Here is an 18,144-nt window from a genome sequence, read left to right on the forward strand (position 1 = left end):
TACTCAAGTAGTATTTTACTGGCTGACTTTCATTTTTACTTGAGTCATTTTCTATTAAGGTATATTTACTCATACTCAAGTATGACAATTGGGTACTTTTTCCACCACTGGTCAGACCTTGATGTCCATTGTGTATTCTATCAACAATGTCTGCCATCTTTGTCTGTGGTACTACTATGCGGTTCCCACAGGAGATTTGGTGGCACCTTAATTGGGGACAACAGGCTCATGGTAACGGCTGGAACGGAATATGTGGAATGGCATCCAATACATCAAAAAACCTGGTTTCCAGATGTTTGATGCCATTCAATTTGTTCCGTTCTGGCCATTTATAATGAGCTGCTTTCCCCTCAGCAGCCTCCTGTGGCGGTTCCCCCCTGGGACTTCCCCATTGTACTCTGACAGTTCTGTTTCACTGGGGACCAAGGCCTCTGACTGTGACTGGGGTTTTACTCACATGCTCAGACCAGTCTAACCTGATTTACTTGATCATCTGCTCCGAGGGCAACTCTGATGTTTTCCATTTCTCGCTGTGTAGCAGGTATGTTGTTGATGTTAGCTGCGACGTAACGCTCAGCGTGTGTGTGTCTGTCCTTTCTTTTTTGTGCGTGTCAACGGACTCCTTGACCGTGTCCGCCACGACCAACGTTTTTCCTGGTGCATACTTTGCTGTGGGTTTGAACCGCATGAGTAGTCTCTGGCATGGTAAAGCCACATTATCCAAGTCTTTGCTGTTCATTAGTGGGACCAAGGCCTTGTGGTCTGTCACTAACTTGAAGTGCTCCAGGCCGTACATGTATTTCTCAAACTTGTCACAGGGCCAAACGGTCGCCAGACGCTACTTTTCGATTGGCACATATCTGGTTTCTGCCTCTGTGAGCCACCTAGAGCAGTATGCCACTGGCTTCCCCTCCCCATGGCACTATAGTAGTACACTGCCAAGCCCATAGCTGCTTGCGTCTGCTGAGACTGTGGTGGCTCTGTTGCTGTCGTAGAACGTCAGGACGGGGGAAACGCTGAGGCACTGGAACGCCGCCTGCTGTGTGTAGTCCCATGTCCGTGCTGTCTTTGACTTCAGGAGCTCATGCAGTGGTTGGCCTGGGGTGGAACGGTTGGGGATATACTTCCCTAGGTAGTTAACCATCCAAATAACTCCTGCACCTTCACTGGTGGGGATAGCTGCCTGATGACCTCCACTTTCTCTGGATCAGGCCTGACTTCTGATGGATCGATGAGGTGTCCCAGGAAGCGTAGCTGTGTTTCCCTGCGGAAACACTTTTCCTGTTCAACGCCCATCGTGCACCTCCATGGTATTTGCATATACCAAAATGTTATCCATAAAAATGGCAACTCCCTCTAGGCCTTGCAACGTCTCCATCGTTTTCCTCTCACCAGCTTGAACATGTTTAGAAATACAATGCGTTGTGCAACATCTTGCTTCAGTGGATGATATCAGAACGTTGGACATTTTGGTTGGTAGGGAGCAGAGGCAGAACAGGAGGGAGAGAGAGAAGGAAAAGGAGAAACATGGAAGAGTGCATTGAGAGGGGAGGAGGAACAAGGAGAGAGGGAGAGTGAAGAACACACACAGATGAAAGACACACCTGCCATCACTACATCATTACTTGCCTGACCCTTCTTCCTCTCACAGCCTATTTTGGCTACACCGAGTCTGGATATAGTCCTGTCTGACCGAGAAAAGGAAGCGGAGCAGGATGGCTAAAAGACATGAATCAAGACCTCCATGTTGTATACACACTTACCTTCTCAGCTCCAAATGAGATTTCCATCATGCATTCACATGCTATGCTCCATTCCAGACAGACACCGTTATATGGGATGGTACTAAGGTGCTCAGGGACTGTCATCTCATCTCCTACGCTAAGACATGTTTGCAGCATAGGAGTAAGAAGGCCAAACAGTTATCAGGTATCTCAGTTTCCCGGACACAGACGAAGCCTAATCATGGACTAAAAAGCATGATCAAGTTTTAAGTGTCAAGTTTTAATGTCACATGCACAAGTACATTGGAATTCCTTTCGTGCAAGTTCTAACCCCAACAATGCAGTAATCAATAACAATGTAATACTCAAAATAACAAGGTAGAACAAAAACACACAAGATATAGAAATAAGAAGAACACGATAAGGTAAGTAAGAATACTATATACAGGGTCAGTTCCAGTACCATATTCACAATGTGGATTGGTAGATTGGTACTGGATTGGTAGAGGTGTATATACGGTGCATTCGGAAAGTATTCAGACCCCTTGACTTTTTCCACATTCTGTTATGTTACAGCCTTATTCTAAAATGGATTAAATCATTTTTTCCCCTCATCAATCTACACACAATACCCCACAATGACAAAGCAAAAACATTTTTTCAAAAATTAAATCACATTTGCATAAGTGTTCAGACCCTTTACTCAGTACTTTGTTGAAGAACCTTTGGCAGCGATTTCAGGATTGATTCTTCTTGGGTATGATGCTACAAGCTTAGCACAACTGTATTTGGGGAGAGATCTTCTCCCATTTTTCTCTGCAGATCCTCTCAGGCTCTGTCAAGTTGGATGGGGAGCGTCGCTGCACAGCTATTTTCAGGTCTCTTCAGAGATGTTGGATATGGTTCAAGTCCGGGCTTTGGCTTGACCACTCGAGGACACTCAGACTTGTCTCGAAGCCACTCCTGCATTGTCTTGGCTGTGTGCTTAGGATCGTTGTCCTGTTGGAAGGTTAACCTTTGCACCAGTCTGAGGTCGTGAGCGCTCTGGAGCAGGTTTTCATCAAGGATCTCTCTGTACTTGCTCCGTTCACCTTTCCCTCAATCCTGACTAGTCTCCCAGTCCCTGACAGTTTGTCATAAATAGTACCTGTGCCCGGAGAAGTAGACATAGTGTGCGGATGTTCCCCAATGCTGAAAGAGACTGAGTGAAAACGTTTGGGAACCACTTTGCTAAATTACTAAAATGCAAGATTCTATGCAGATTATTATAGCAATTGTGAAGATCTCCACAGAACTGCGACTGAAATATCACATTTACATAAGTATTTCGACCCTTTACTGAGTACTTTATTGAAGCACCTTTGGTAGCAATTACAGCTGCGAGTGTTCTTGGATATGATGCTACAAGCTTGGCACACCACGCTTCACTGTAGGGATGGTGCCAGATTTCCTCCAGACGTGATGCTTGGCATTCAGTCAGAGATTTCAATCTTGGTTTCATTAGACCAGAGAATCTTGTTTCTCATGGTCTGAGAGTCCTTTAGGTGCCTTTTGGCAAACTCTAAGCGGGTTGTCATGTGCCCTTTACTGAGGAGTGGCTTCCGTCTGGCCACCCTACCATAATGGCCTGATTGATGCAGTGCTGCAGAGATGGTTGTCCCTCTGGAAGGTTCTCCCATCTCCATAGAGGAACTCTGAAGCTCTGTTAGAGTGACCATCGGGTTCTTGGTCACCTCCCTGATCAGGGCCCTTCTCCTCTGATTGCTCAGCTCTAGGAAGAGTCTTGGTGGTTCCAAACTTCTTCCATTTAAGAATGATGGAGGCCACTGTGTTCTTGAGGACCGTCAATGAAGCAGACATTTTTTGGTACATTTTCCCAGATCTGTGCCTTGACACAATCCTGTCTCGGAGCTCTATGGACAATTCCTTCAACCTCATGGCTTGGTTTTTGCTCTGACATACACTGTCAACTGTGGGACCTTTATATAGACCGGTGTGTGCCTTTCCAAATCATGTCCAATCAATTGAATTTACCACAGGTGGACTCCAATCAAGTTGTAGAAACATCTCAAGGATGATCAATGGAAACAGGATGCACCTGAGCAAAATTGAGTCTCATAGCAACGGGTCTGAATAATTATGTAAATGTTTTTTATTTGAAATAAAATTGCAAACATTTCTAAAAACCTGTTTTTGCTTTGTCATTATGGAGTATTGTGTGTAGATTGAGGAAAATGTTTTATTTAATACATTTTAGAATAAAATGTGGAAAAATGAAAGGAGAAAAATGAAAGGAGTCTGAATACTTTCCCAAATGCATTGTATGTATAGCAAGCAGCTTATATAGTGATTGTATGTGAGTGGGTGTGTGTAGAGTCAGTATACATGTACAATGGCAAGACAAAGTATGTGAACCCTTTGGAATTACCTGGATTTCTCCATAAATTGGTCATAACTTTAAAAAAAATGTATTTCTTTAGCCTACCTTTATTTAACCAGGTAGGCTAGTTGAGAACAAGTTCTCATTTTTGCAACTGCGACCTGGCCAAGATAAAGCATAGCAGTTCAACATACAACAACACAGAGTTACACATGGAATAAACAAAACATACAGTCAATAATACAGTAGGGAAAAAAGAAAAGAAAGTCTATATACAGTGAGTGCATAAAATTTGATCTTCATCTTCAAGTCACAATAGTCAAACACAGTCTGCTTAAACTAAGAACACACAAACAATTAGACATGTTCATGTCTTTATTGAACACACCTTGTAAACATTCACAGTGCAGGGTGGGAAAAGTATGTGAACCCTTGAATTTATAACTGGTTGACACTCCTTTGGCAGCAATAACCTCGAACAAACGTTTTCTGTAGTTGCGGATCAGAGCTGCACAACGGTCAGGAGGAATTTTGGACAATTCTTTACAAAACTGTTTCAGTTCTGCAATATTCTTGGGTTGTCTGGTGTGAACCACTCTCAAGGTCATGCCACAGCATCTCAAATCGGGTTTAGGTCAGGACTCTGACTGGGCCACTCCAGAAGGCGTATTTTCTTCTGTTGAAGCCATTCTTTTGTTGATTTACTTCTGTGTTTTGGGTCGTTGTCCTGTTGGATCACCCAACTTCTATTGAGCTTCAAATGGCAGACAGAAAGCCTTATATTATCCTGCAAAATGTCTTGATACACTTGAGAATTCATTTTTCTGTCGACGATAGCAAGCTGTCCAGGCCCTGAGGCAGCAAATCAACCCTAAACCATAATGCTCCCTCCACCATACTTTACAGTTGGGATGAGGTTTTGATGTTGGTGTGCTGTGTCTTTTGTTTCTCCACACATAGTGTTGTGTGTTCCTTCCAAACAACTCAACTGTAGTTTCATCTGTCCACAGAATATATTGCCAGTAGTGCTGTGGAACTTCCAGGTGCTCTTTCGCAAACTTCTGACGTGCAGCAATGCTTTTTCTGGACAGTAGTGGCTTCTTCAGTGGTGTCCTCCCATGAAAAACAATCTTGTTTAGTGTTTTACGTATCGCAGACTTGTCAACAGAGATGTTAGAATTTCCAGAGATTTCTGTAAGTCTTTAGCTGACACTCTAAGATTCTTCTTAACCTCATTGAACATTCTGCTCTGTGCTCTTGCAGTCATATTTGCAGGACGGCCACTCCTAAGGGAGAGTAGCAACAGTGCTGAACTTTCTCCATTTATAGACAATTTGTCTTACTGTGGACTGATGAACATCAAGGCTTTTAGAGATACTTTTGGAACACTTTCCAGCTTTATGCAAGTCAACAGTTCTTCTGAGATCTCTTTTGTTCGAGTCATGGTTCACATCAGGCAATGCTTCTTGTGAATAGCAAACTCAAATTTTGTGAGTGTTTTTTATAGGGCAGGGCAGCTCAAACCAACAACTCAAATATCGTCTCATTGATTGGACTCCAGGTTAGGTAACTCCTGACTCCAATTAGCTTTTGGAGAAATCATTAGCCTAGGGGTTCACATACTTTTTCCAACCTACACTGTGAATGTTTAAATTATGTATTCAATGTAGACAAGAAAAATACAGTTATTTGTGTGTTATTAGTTAAAGCACACTGTGTTTGTCTATTGTTGTGACTTAGATGAAGCTCAGATCAAATTTGATGACCAATTTATGCAGAAATCCAGGTAATTCCAAAGGGTTCACATACTTTTTCTTGCCACTGTATGTGCATATTCTGTGTGTGAGCAAATGATGGAGTGAGTGTTCGTATGTGTGTTGGAGTATCAGTTTGTAGGGCCCTGTGAGTGTGCATAGACTAAAATACAAAGGTCAGCACAGATAGTCTGTTTAGCCATTTTGTTAGCTATTTAGTTAGCTATTTAGCAGTCTATGGCATGGTGATAGAAGCTATTCAGAAGCCTGTTGGGGTCAGACTTCATCCACCTGTATTACTTGCTGTGCGGAAGAAGAGAGAACATTTTATGGCTCGGGTGGTTGGAGTCTTTAGCGATTTTCCGGACCTTCATGAAGCTCACGACGAACAGTCCTGTGGTGTTTCCATAGATAGGGCTAGGTTTAGATGTTACTTATTCAGTTAAGCCATGACACAGCCCACATCTTCTAAACGTGTGACAACCAGGTCTCTGAAGTGCGACCAATTTGGTCACATATGCAATTAAATATTTTGCTCTGCGACCTGGAGTTTTATTTTGGGAGAACCAGGGCGACTAAAAGAAAATCCAATAAAACATCAATTTACATGTGATTTGATTTTTTATTGATTAGTATCCCTAATTAGCTGCTGCAGAGGCAGCGGCTACTCTTCCTGGGGCCCAAACAGGAAACTAAACACAACAAATAAAATACATAGAATACACATCATGACGAAAAGTATATGGGCACCTGCAACACCTGAACATCTCATTCCATAATCATGGGCATTAATATGGAGTTGGTCCCGCGTTTGTTGCCATAACAACCTCCACTCTTCTGGGAGGTGCATGGGGGCGTTGTCATGCTGAAACAGGAAAAAGCCTAACCCAAATTGTTGCCACAAAGTTGGAAGCACAGAATTGTCTAGAATGTCGTTGTATGCTGTAGCGTTAAGATTTCCCTCCACTGAACTAAGCGGCCTAGCCCGAACCATGAAAAATAGCCCCAGACCATTATTCCAACTTTACAGTTGGCACAATGCATTGGGGCAGGTAGCGTTCTCCTGGCGTCTGCCAAACCCAGATTTTTCAGTAGGACTGCCAGATGGGGAAGAGTGATTCATCACTCCAGAGAATGCATTTCCTCTGCTCCAGAGTCCATTGGTGGCGAGCTTGGTGATCTTAGGCTTGTGTGCGGCTGCTCAGCCATGGAAACCATATTTCACGAAGCTCCCGATGAACAGTTATTGTGCTGATGTTGCTTCCAGAGGCAGTTTGGAACTCAGTAGTGAGTGTTACAACCGAGGACAGACAATTTTTACATGCCTCAGCACTCAGCATTCACGTTCTGTGAGCTTGTGTGGCCTACCACTTCGCGGTTGAGCCGTTGTTGCTCCTAGACGTTTCCATGTCCATGTGTGCCTGAAAAAGCCAAAGCCACTAATTTGAAGTGGTGTCCACATACTTTCTTATTTATAGTGTGTATAATATACATAGCACTACATTTACATCACAATTTAGTCATTTAGCAGATGTTCCCATCCAGAGCGACCCACAGCTAGTGCGTTCAGCTCACGATAACGAGGCGATTTAAGGCCCCTGTTAAACACTGACCAAAACTTTGGTTCCTACTCATAATTCATCATTCCTTCCTGGCTTTTTCATTTCTTATCATGCCAAATTACAATCATAGAGTTTAGAATAATCGTAACATTTTTGGGGCCATATCTTGCAGCGCTACTTACAATTATTTGTATTTATCAAGAGCCCTGCACATAACACTGGTGAAGTAGCTTAATATTTTGACACACTCACTCCAAGTACCTCTGTGGTCATGCTCGTGCCCTGCGAGCCCTCTGTTGGGGCATTGGCTTTACTTTGGACTTAAAGACAAGTGGAAAGAGGCATGAGACGCCACCTGTTCCTCTGGTCCTAAATCTGATGTGTGTCTGACAAGTACACCTTTCCTGCTGCCTACTGCCATGCATAGGAGGGATCTGTCACAGGCCATCCAATGCAGATATCAGACCAGTTTACTTTCATGTTAGATACGATCTTACAATGAGAAATACTCTGAAGTAAAAACATTTTTGCAACTGAAATGGCTGAGGATAGAGTGTGTATGTTTTAGAATGCTTCAGTTTGTTGGAGGTCGGTTAGTTGTGTTAGGAGCCTGCATTGTGTTTTTGTTTTGTTGTTTGATAGGGGCATCGGGTGTATATCTGTATTTGTATGCTGTGAATGTTAGGTGTTAGTGTTGAGGTAAAGGTATCTAGGATTGAAGTTGGCCCACTATTTCATCTCGGTTAGCTTCCTGTTTTCCCTGTATTTATAGGCCCTGACATGGGAAGGGAAGTGAACCCTGTTCTGACACACGCGTCACTCCTCAGCCTCTATTCTTTATTTTCAAGTCAAAAGGAAATGGAACGTCTTCCTGGCCACACACACACAAAGTTGTGTGTGCATAGGTTTGCGTGTGTGTGTGGCCTGGCAGGAAGATGTTGCATATCCTTTTGACTTATCACTGGTATGTAATATACATGTGCTGAAATTCCTTCATAAAGCATCATCATTGTGATAAACAACATTTCATAATAAACAGCACGTTTCCAAGGGTGCTTCTTGTAGTCTGGGTGGTAGGTTGGTGGGGCAATGCTTAGATCCGGGGCCCCACCAACTCACTCTCTCTCTCTCTCTCTCTCTCTCTCTCTCTCTCTCTCTCTCTCTCAGTTACTCAATGGGATTCAGTTACTCAATGGCGACCTCTCTCTCTCTCTCTCTCTCTCTCTCTCTCTCTCTCTCTCTCTCTCTCTCTCTCTCTCTCTCTCTCTCTCAGTTACTCAATGGGATTCAGTTACTCAATGGTGACCTCTCTCTCTCTCTCCTTCCAAGCTATTTAAGAGGTCAGGCCCTGACTCCACCCTCTGCCCCTCAACTGCTGAGGACCGGTAGGTCAAAGGTCAAGACAAATAGGAAGTGACCAACACAAATATAGATATAACAGACAGGGGTGATTCTCAAAGTTTTTCAAGCGAAGGCTATGAAGGAGACAAGGCAGTTGCAACAACAAAACAGCAACAAACAAAAAAACACAAAAAAACGAACCAGCAGAAATCAATTAGAGGGAAAACAAGCTAATCGGAGCATCTTCTCTCCTCCTCTCCTCTCTGTTTGCATTCTTTTGTACGGAGCTGAGATCCCTGGGCTTTCCAGACTGTTTGTCTTGTGAAATCGACAGAAGAAATGAAAACAAAACAGCCTGTAGACTACTATTGTATGCACGGCTGAACGTTTGTCTCTGTGTGTGCGTGCGTGGTATGTAGCCTCCACGTTTACGTGCTTTTGTTTTTGTGCATGTCCATGTGAATTTCTTTATTTCTGTCTGTGTGGTTATGGAGCCCAAAAATAAGAGTATCTGCTTCTAACACATGCTGTTATGTTTGTGGAAGATTTTTCAATGCCTGGTGGTATATGCCACATGAGAGACCACACATAAAGAAGAACGCCATTCAACCTAGTGGCGTTTTCCAAGTGGTTTGCATATTTGAAAAGAACGAGCGGTGGCTGCATCATTAGCTTGTAACCTGCTTGTTCACCACGTTGAGTTTCTACTTGGTGCTAAGTAGGATGCATTGATGAATCCCCTAACCATAGAGGCATGTTCATAGGCCTCAGCCTATTGTTGGGGCTGTAGGGAAAATCATCTCCCAGCACTTCCATCAATCATAGAGAACATGAGAGGTCTGTGTTTGGACTAATGGGGGTTTCTCAAGTCACGTATCTGGAAAATAAACACTTCTCCTCCTTCCCCTGTGTAACGCTTGGGAGATTCTTGTCTCCTGGGCTCTCCTCCTTCACTCTCTCTAGAAAAACAATAGCAGCATGAACTGCTCACACACACAAAACAAAACCTAAACAGCAGGATAACACCGTAGCAGCCCCCCTTCAACCCAGCCCTAACCTTAGAGATGTACTTTCACTGCGAAAGAAAGGGGCATACATTGATATGTGCCACTGAACACTTACCTAAGGCCAAAGCAGAGCAACACAACGGCAGCAAGATGTGCTCTCTAACCGTTTTAAATGACTGTTTCAATCCCACACCACCACGCACACCCACAACACACTGTGTAGAATGTCCTCACTGGTTTATGAGACAGGAAGCAAATATGAGTGAAGTACATTTGGAGACTTGAAAACGTCCATAAGAGATGGTCTAAGCCACGTTCCCCAACCTGCGACCCATGGTTTTATTTGCGCAAAATAACATTTTGTGGAAATGTTGCTGTTGGACATAAAAGACTGTAAAAACACAAGGAGATCAGCTGACAAACATTATGTAAATCTGTTTCCAAGTACTCCCACACATAATTAAGAGATACGTGATCGTATACAAAGTCAGCAAGGTTTGAAATGATTCAGTTTTAGTCAGCAATTATATCTGTTTGGGCTTCCTTGGTCAATTTGCAGTCTATAAATTATTTATATATTATGTTCCGGGCCCTGATAATCCACTCAAGACAAAATGGTCCCCGCATCTCAATCTAGTTGATGATCCCTGGTCTAAGTGGACTGACATGACATATTACGTAGTGGTTCATGTGGTGGGGGCTCAGAAAGTTCCCTATATGGAGGTGAGTATGATTGTAGAGGCCAGTGTCTGGTGTTTGGGGGCTTTAGTCTGGGAACCCCACATCCGGCTAAGCACTCCCCTTTGACCCTAGGCAGCGTGGGAAAGGGTGCGAGGAGAGAACCTGCGTGACCATTGGGCATTAGTGCAGATGACTCTAGCAGACCTGCCCCACACCTGTCCCCACCCCCTGCTCGAACAGGACTCTTCTCACTGAGGCTTCCCAAGGAGGGGGAGGGCGGGATGGGCAGAGGATGGGCTACTGCTGGGGTAAAGACCCACACAGTCCCCATTGCCTCCTGTCTCCCACCCATCTCTCTTACAGAAGCTGCACTGGTGAAACCTGACACCCCTGATAGGAACAGGAGATGACAAGGTGGATTTGTTGTGGGTAATCAATCATATGCCCTGGGAAATGGTGAGTGCCCATTTTTAGCTGGTCACAGGGGTTTAGAGATGTGCAGACAAGGCTCAGGGCAAACCCGGACAAGCAAGAAATCACATAGGAGTATTGGGTAACATTGCTTCAGTTTAGGGCCTATATAGAGAGCACCCATCCGCAGCTGATTAAACTACCAGCCATTGTTACTGTACTTGACATGACATCATATATTGTATCTGTACTGTTATGAGTCTTATTTGCTTGGAAAATGGCTTCCAACAGATAGAGTTGATTCTCAAGCAATTCCTCCATTTTGATCCATTATGAATTTCAACATTTCATTGAGTCACGATGAATAACAGTGTTTATAATATTATGTAAGAGTGCTAGGAGAATGCTGCTTGTATTCTGTAAGAGTGCTAGGAGAATGCTGCTTGTATTCTGTAAGAGTGCTAGGAGAATGCTGCTTGTATTATGTAAGAGTGCTAGGAGAATGCTGCTTGTGGTGGTGATGGAATTGCCTGCTGCAATGGGTCCAGCTGCTTTATGTACAGGATACTCGGTGACACTCAACAACAGAGCACTCAATGGCACTCGCCATTTCCATACACCACTCACAGACCGACTGTTCCAATATTTCATTGGCAGTTTTTGTATCAGCTCTTTGAAACCAGCTCTGGAGTTTGTCATGTAAATAATTGTATTGTACTCCCATGTGACAACCCCGTGTGCCAGGCTGCCCCAGTCAGAGATGGCGGTAGTGAGTCTGACCCGCTCCACATCTACCTCTGCTGACCGTATCCTGCTGGTCGAGTAGACTAGCGGACTGACCACCCGACCTTTGATAAATTTTGTCGACGGGCAGTCGGTTCGATGATGGACAGCTCCGTCTCGCAGCACAATAGGAGCCAAAGTGTGGGAAAGGAGGAAGAGGAAGGAAGTTGGTTTCATTCGCGCTGGGAGAGAGTGGTGATAAAGATCTGCAGAAAAGGGCAGGAGGCTTTTCCCAGGGGGAAACGCACAGTGGGACAGGGAGGACTGACCTCCCTCACATCACATCAGACCAGACCAGGGCTCAGGAACCAGGAACCAACCCAGGCATTCTTAACTGGGTGACTTATAGCCAACCCCCTCGTTGGTCTGCTCCACCTCAGTTAAGGTGCTGACGACCTTGTCGTTTCATGGGAAAGTGATTTTTTATTTCTTTAGTTTGATTAGACTCTTGCCATTTGTTTTGTTTCTATTAAGTCTACATCGAAACAAGTCTATTCACAAGCAATCAGGAAATGTGTAACAGCATGTTGAGTCGTCAATGTTCAGTAGATCTGATGGCTATTGTTAAAATATATATACACTCTTCGTTTACGGTCACAGGGGATTCAGTTACTCAATGGTGACCTCTCTCTCTCTCTCTCCATCCATCCATCCATCCATCCATCCAGAGGCTGGTCTATGAAGGCCACCCTTGACAGCCCACACGCCAGGGTGAGAGGTCACTTCCTGTACAAGGCCAAGCTCGGCCTCAGACCATTCTCTACAGGAGAATGCGGCCTCTCTCACTGAGTGATGATGGCCACCATTTCCTTTGTTGTCTATGAGCGGATGACAGGTGTGGTGGTAGCATATTTTATCATGTCCATGAACGCAATGTTCGTTGTTGCGTTCAACAACATCTGTCAATCCCAGGTCAGATTAAGGCAGAGTTTCACATGGGCAGGCAATGGGGGATTGCTATGTGATTAGGGCAGGCGAACATATCTCCATAGAGTTTTACCAGTAGGAAAAAGTACAACTTTCAACAAAAATAGTCAAGTAATTTTGTAATGAGGCATTAGTTTAAATGATGTAATTTCTTATGCAATTGGACCAATAAAGGAAAGGCATATAGTATCATGACACTGATTGGACAGTGAATCTGTAAACATCAGGGGTCATACTGTAGATTTGGCCTGTAAGGGAGCACTGCACCCCACTTCCTCTGCTATGGCAGAGGAGTTCGGTTTTACTGTATGTAGGTGAAAGGGGACAGCAGCCCATCACTCATAGACATTTTGTCCAGCAGGCGGGTTACGGTCAGACGGGAGTGTGTTCCCGTGGCTGTATAGCAGCCCGATGGGGAAGTGGTGGAGAAGTTCCCACAGTGGCAGCCCCTTGTTCTCCATCTGCCTGTCTGTCCCCAGTCCCACACTCACACATCACAGAGGAGGTAGGCTACCTCTTGGCTCTGAGTCTGAGGAAGGAGAGGTTTGAGCAACGTGTGCCACCACCGCTCCTCCTCTCCTTCTGAAACTTCAAAGGGCCCCACCACAGAGTCTGGTGGCCTCCTGCTAGCCACAGCCAGTCATCAACAGCCCTGTGTGAAAGTGTGCCAGTCTGTGTCTCTGTCCTTCCTTTTGGAGGCCAGCCAGACGGCAACACCCAAACAGAAAGGCCTCTTGTGAGAGGACAAGTCACCTTCTACAAGAGCGCGAATTTAAAACTTTTTCTTTATTTTATTTACTTGTTTGAGTGTTGTGGGTTTGTCCCATAAATTGGCTGACTTTTCAACAAAGAATAGCCTGCCAGTTGTGGTTAACAGGAAACAAACTGTGGTAATTTGTTCACCAGAATCAACACAGTCTGTGCTGGTAAGAGTACACTTCACATTTTCAGTGACATGCTTCCTTCTGTCTTGGGACAATACAATCATTTGAGGTTTTACATGCAACTGACAAAGTGGTTACCAGAAGGCCAGTAGAAACTAATTTCCTCTTTTCTGTACAGAAAATGTGATTGAAACTGGGCTTCTGAGCAGTGGAATAAAGTACTTCAGTAAAAATACTTTAAAGTACTACTTAAGTACTTTACTATTTATATTTTTGCCAACTTTTACTTCTACTTCACTACATTCCTAAAGAAAATAATGAAGTGTGCCTGCTGTCAACACACTCCTGCCAGCTCTCTCACGCTGAGTTCTTCTGAGCCAGGCCCAAAAGCCTCGGTCCTAAGGTGAGGACTGAGGAGCTCCTTTTATGCAACAGGGGCATAGAGTAAGGGGAGGCAGGAGTAAGAGGTAGTAAGAGGGGGGGTTAGTGAGTCTCATAGATGATGGGAAAAGGGGAGAGAATGGGGGGGGGGCGAATCACCTCTTGTCCACATCAAAGGGCTCCATCCAGTATTCTGCTTTGGCCACAACTGGTTTCCCAGGCCAACACACCCCCTTTATGGAGGTAAGACCTGCAACTTCAAAGGCAGCAGAGCCTGTGTGAAGAAATACAAAAGGCTATTCAAATGAGAAGTAATGGTGAAGTTTAGCTAAGATATTTAAAGAGGGTCTTTTAAAACACATACAAGTCATGGTAATGGATGTTAATTTAGATGCGAACTAATCCCATCCTTTGCTGCTGCTATTTAAGACCCTATCCCTTTCTTGCCTACCTGATTGTGTTCAAAGGTTTGGTTGGGCTTTAAATGTCGAGTATTGAAACACTTGCCGCAAGGACTTGATTGTATACCATCAACGAAGGAGAAAGAAGAAAGAAGAAAGAGAGAGGGATTATTGAGGTTGTCAGTTCTACATTCCCAACACATATTAGACCATGAGAAAGAGGAAGAAACCGATATAGAGAGAGAGAGAGACATTATTTTTTATTGAAGGGACTTTGCAGAGTGATATGGCTCCTCAATTCTTTTAACAAGCTGTTGCTAGGGAAAGTTCAGGGCTCCCAGAGGATATCCTGCTATGGTCATTGTTCATGGGAGGAAAGCACAGCCAAGCACTTCAGCTATGAACCCACACGTTCCGTGTCGTCTGGAATCTGTACCATAAAACATTATTACAGGGCAAGTCCACAATGTTAAAGAATCCCAATGCTCACAGCTTCAATTGTGTTCCTCTCAATGTACAGCACAAGTCAAAAGTTTGGACACACCTACTCATTCTTTATTTTGACTATTTTCTACATTGTAGAATAATAGTGAAGACGTCACAACTATGAAATAACACATATGGAATCATGTAGTAACCAAAAAAGTGTTAAACAAATCAAAATATATTTTATATTTGAGATTCTTCAAAGTAGCCATGCTTTGCCTTGATGAAAGCTTTGTACACGCTTGGCATTCTCTCAACCAGCTTCATGAGGTAGTAACCTGGAATGCATTTCAATTAACAGGTGTGCCTTGTTAAAAGTTCATTTGTGGAATGTCTTTCCTTCTTAATGCGTTCAAGCCAATCAGTTGTGTTGTGACAAGGTAAGTGTGGTATACAGAAGATAGCCCTATTTGGTAAAAGACCAAGTTAATATAATGGCAAGAACAGCTCAAATAAGCAAAGAGAAATGACAGTCCAACTTTACTTTAAGACACGAAGGTCAGTCAATCTGGAAAATTTCATGAACTTTGAATTGTACCTCTGCTGCAGATTATATATTCATTAGAGTTACCAGCCTCAGAAACAGACACATCTCAACATCAACTGTTCAGAGGAGACTGTGTGAATCATGCCTTCATGGTCAAATTGCTGTAAAGAAACCACAACTATTTTATTTATTTAGTTTTATTTAACTAGGCAAGTCAGTTAAGAACAAATTCTTATTTACAATGACAGCCTAGGAACATTGGGTTAACTGCCTTGTTCAGGGGCAGAACAACAGATTTTTACCTTGTCAGCTCGGGGATTCAATCTAGCAACCTTTCAGTTACTAGCGCAATGCTCTAACCACTAGGCTACCTGCCAAACATGATTTTTAAGGGCTGCAGATGCTGCATTACAAACATGACAATATATCAGCAATAAAGATGCTGAATAAACTCTTATGCCATTATTTCACAATTTAAAATGCCAAATATAAGGCCAATTGTATTTAGGTAACACATTGTTTTTGGCTTATGTCTCAGCCTCCAGTATTTATGCTGCAGTAGTTTATGTGTCGGGGGGCTGTGGTCAGTTTGTTATATCTGGAGTACTTCTCCTGTCCAATTCGGTGTCCTGTGTGAATCTAAGTGTGCGTTCTCTAATTCTCTCCTTCTCTCTCTCGGAGGACCTGAGCCCTAGGACCATGCCCCAGGACTACCTGACATGATGACTCCTTGCTGTCCCCAGTCCACCTGGCCGTGCTGCTGCTCCAGTTTCAACTGTTCTACCTTATTATTATTCGACCATGCTGGTCATTTATGAACATTTGAACATCTTGGCCATGTTCTGTTATAATCTCCACCCGGCACAGCCGGAAGAGGATTGGCCACCCCACATATGCTCTCTCTAATTCTCTTTCTTTCTCTCTCTCGGAGGACCTGAGCCCTAGGACCATGCCCCAGGACTACCTGACATGATGACTCATTGCTGTCCCCAGTCCACCTGGCCGTGCTGCTGCTCCAGTTTCAACTGTTCTGCCTCATTATTATTCGACCATGCTGGTCATTTATGAACATTTGAACATCTTGGCCATGTTCTGTTATAATCTCTACCCAGCACAGCCAGAAGAGGACTGGCCACCCCACATAGACTGGTTCCTCTCTAGGTTTCTTCCTAGGTTTTGGCCTTTCTAGGGAGTTTTTCCTAACCACTGTGCTTCTACACCTGCATTGCTTGCTGTTTGGGGTTTTAGGCTGGGTTTCTGTACAGCACTTTGAGATATCAGCTGATGTACGAAGGGCTATATAAATACATTTGATTTGATTTGATTTGACTTGCTTGGGCCAAGAAACACGAGCAATGGACAGTAGACTGGTGGAAATCTGTCCTTTGGTCTGATGAGTCCAAATTTGAGATTTTTGTTTCCAACTGCTGTGTTTTTCTGAGATGCAGAGTAGGTGAACGGATGATCTCCACATGTGTATGTTCCCACCGTGAATCATGGAGGAGAAGATGTGATGGTGTGGGGTGGTTGCTGGTGACACTCTCAGTGATTAATTTAGAATTCAAGGTGCACTTGACCAGCATGGCTACCACAGAATTCTGCAGTGATATGCCATCCCATCTGGTTTGCACTTAGTGGGTTTATCATTTATTTTACAACATGACAATGACCCAACACACCCCCAGGCTGTGTAAGGGCTATTTGACCAAGAAGGAGAGTGATGGAGTGCTGCATCAGATGACCTGGCCTCCACAATCATCCAACCTCAACCCAATTGAGATGGTTTGGGATGAGTTGGACCGCAGAGTGAAGAAAAAGCAACCAACAAGTGCTCAGCATATGTGGGAACTCCTTCAAGACTGTTCGAAAAGCCTTCCAGGTGAAACTTGTTGAGAGAATGTCAAGCGTGTGCAAATATGTCATCATGGCAAAGGGTGGCTACTATGAAGAATTTAAAATCTAAAATATATTTTGATTTGTTTAACACTTTTTTGGGTTACTACATGATTCCATATGTGTTATTTCATAGTTTTGATGTCTTCACTATTATTCTACAATGTAGATAATAGTAAAAATAAGAAAAAACCCTTGAATGAGTAGGTGTGTCCAAACTTTTGACTGGTACTGTACATGAAAATGATGTCTGGTCTCTGGTGCCACTAATCAATGACAGTTAAGAGCATTGGGCCAGTAACCAAAAGGTTGCTGTTTCAAATCCCCAAGCTGACCAGGTGATAAATCTGTCGATGTTCCCTTAGCAAGGCACTTTACCCTAATTGCTCCTTTAAGTCACTCTGGATAGGAGTGTCTGCTAAATGACTAAAATTGAATTAAAACTTTTTTTTATGTAAAACCATGCTTCAGAATTCCCATTCTCATCCCCGACCCATTTAAAAAAAGACACATTAGTCATTTAGCAGACACGATTATCCACTCCCCCCGTCAACCCCTCCCTAGGGGGTGCACCCCACATTTTGGGAACCACTGATTTAGTAGACCTTCTTATCCACAGCGACTTATAGGAGCAATTAGGGTTAAGTACCTTGCTCAAGGACGCATCAATAGATTTTTCACCTAGTCTGTTTAGGGATTCGAACTCATCAACCTGTTCTTAACCGCTAGGCTATCTGCCGCCTAGATCACAGAAATCTAATCCTGTGGTCTCTAACCTATATTTGTATTTAGGGCTTGTAGGAAACGGAAAGGCTCCTATTTCCCCAGTCTCTGTCCAAGCCATTAGGGGGTGTAGACACTGACCCAGTGCTATGGAGCCTCCTTCCATAATCCACTCCTCTGAACCCTTCCTGTACCTCACAGGAGGTAGTGATGACATCATCTCCTCCAGCAGCAGTATGATGGTAACCTGTCTTGTTCAAATCGCAGGTTGGTTCAGTCTCTAGCTGCTTGTGAAACTGGAAGAGGAAATGACACTGAC

The sequence above is a fragment of the Oncorhynchus masou genome, chromosome 9 (genome assembly GCF_036934945.1).
Source record: "Oncorhynchus masou masou isolate Uvic2021 chromosome 9, UVic_Omas_1.1, whole genome shotgun sequence".
In the NCBI taxonomy this organism is placed as follows: Eukaryota; Metazoa; Chordata; class Actinopteri; order Salmoniformes; family Salmonidae; genus Oncorhynchus; species Oncorhynchus masou.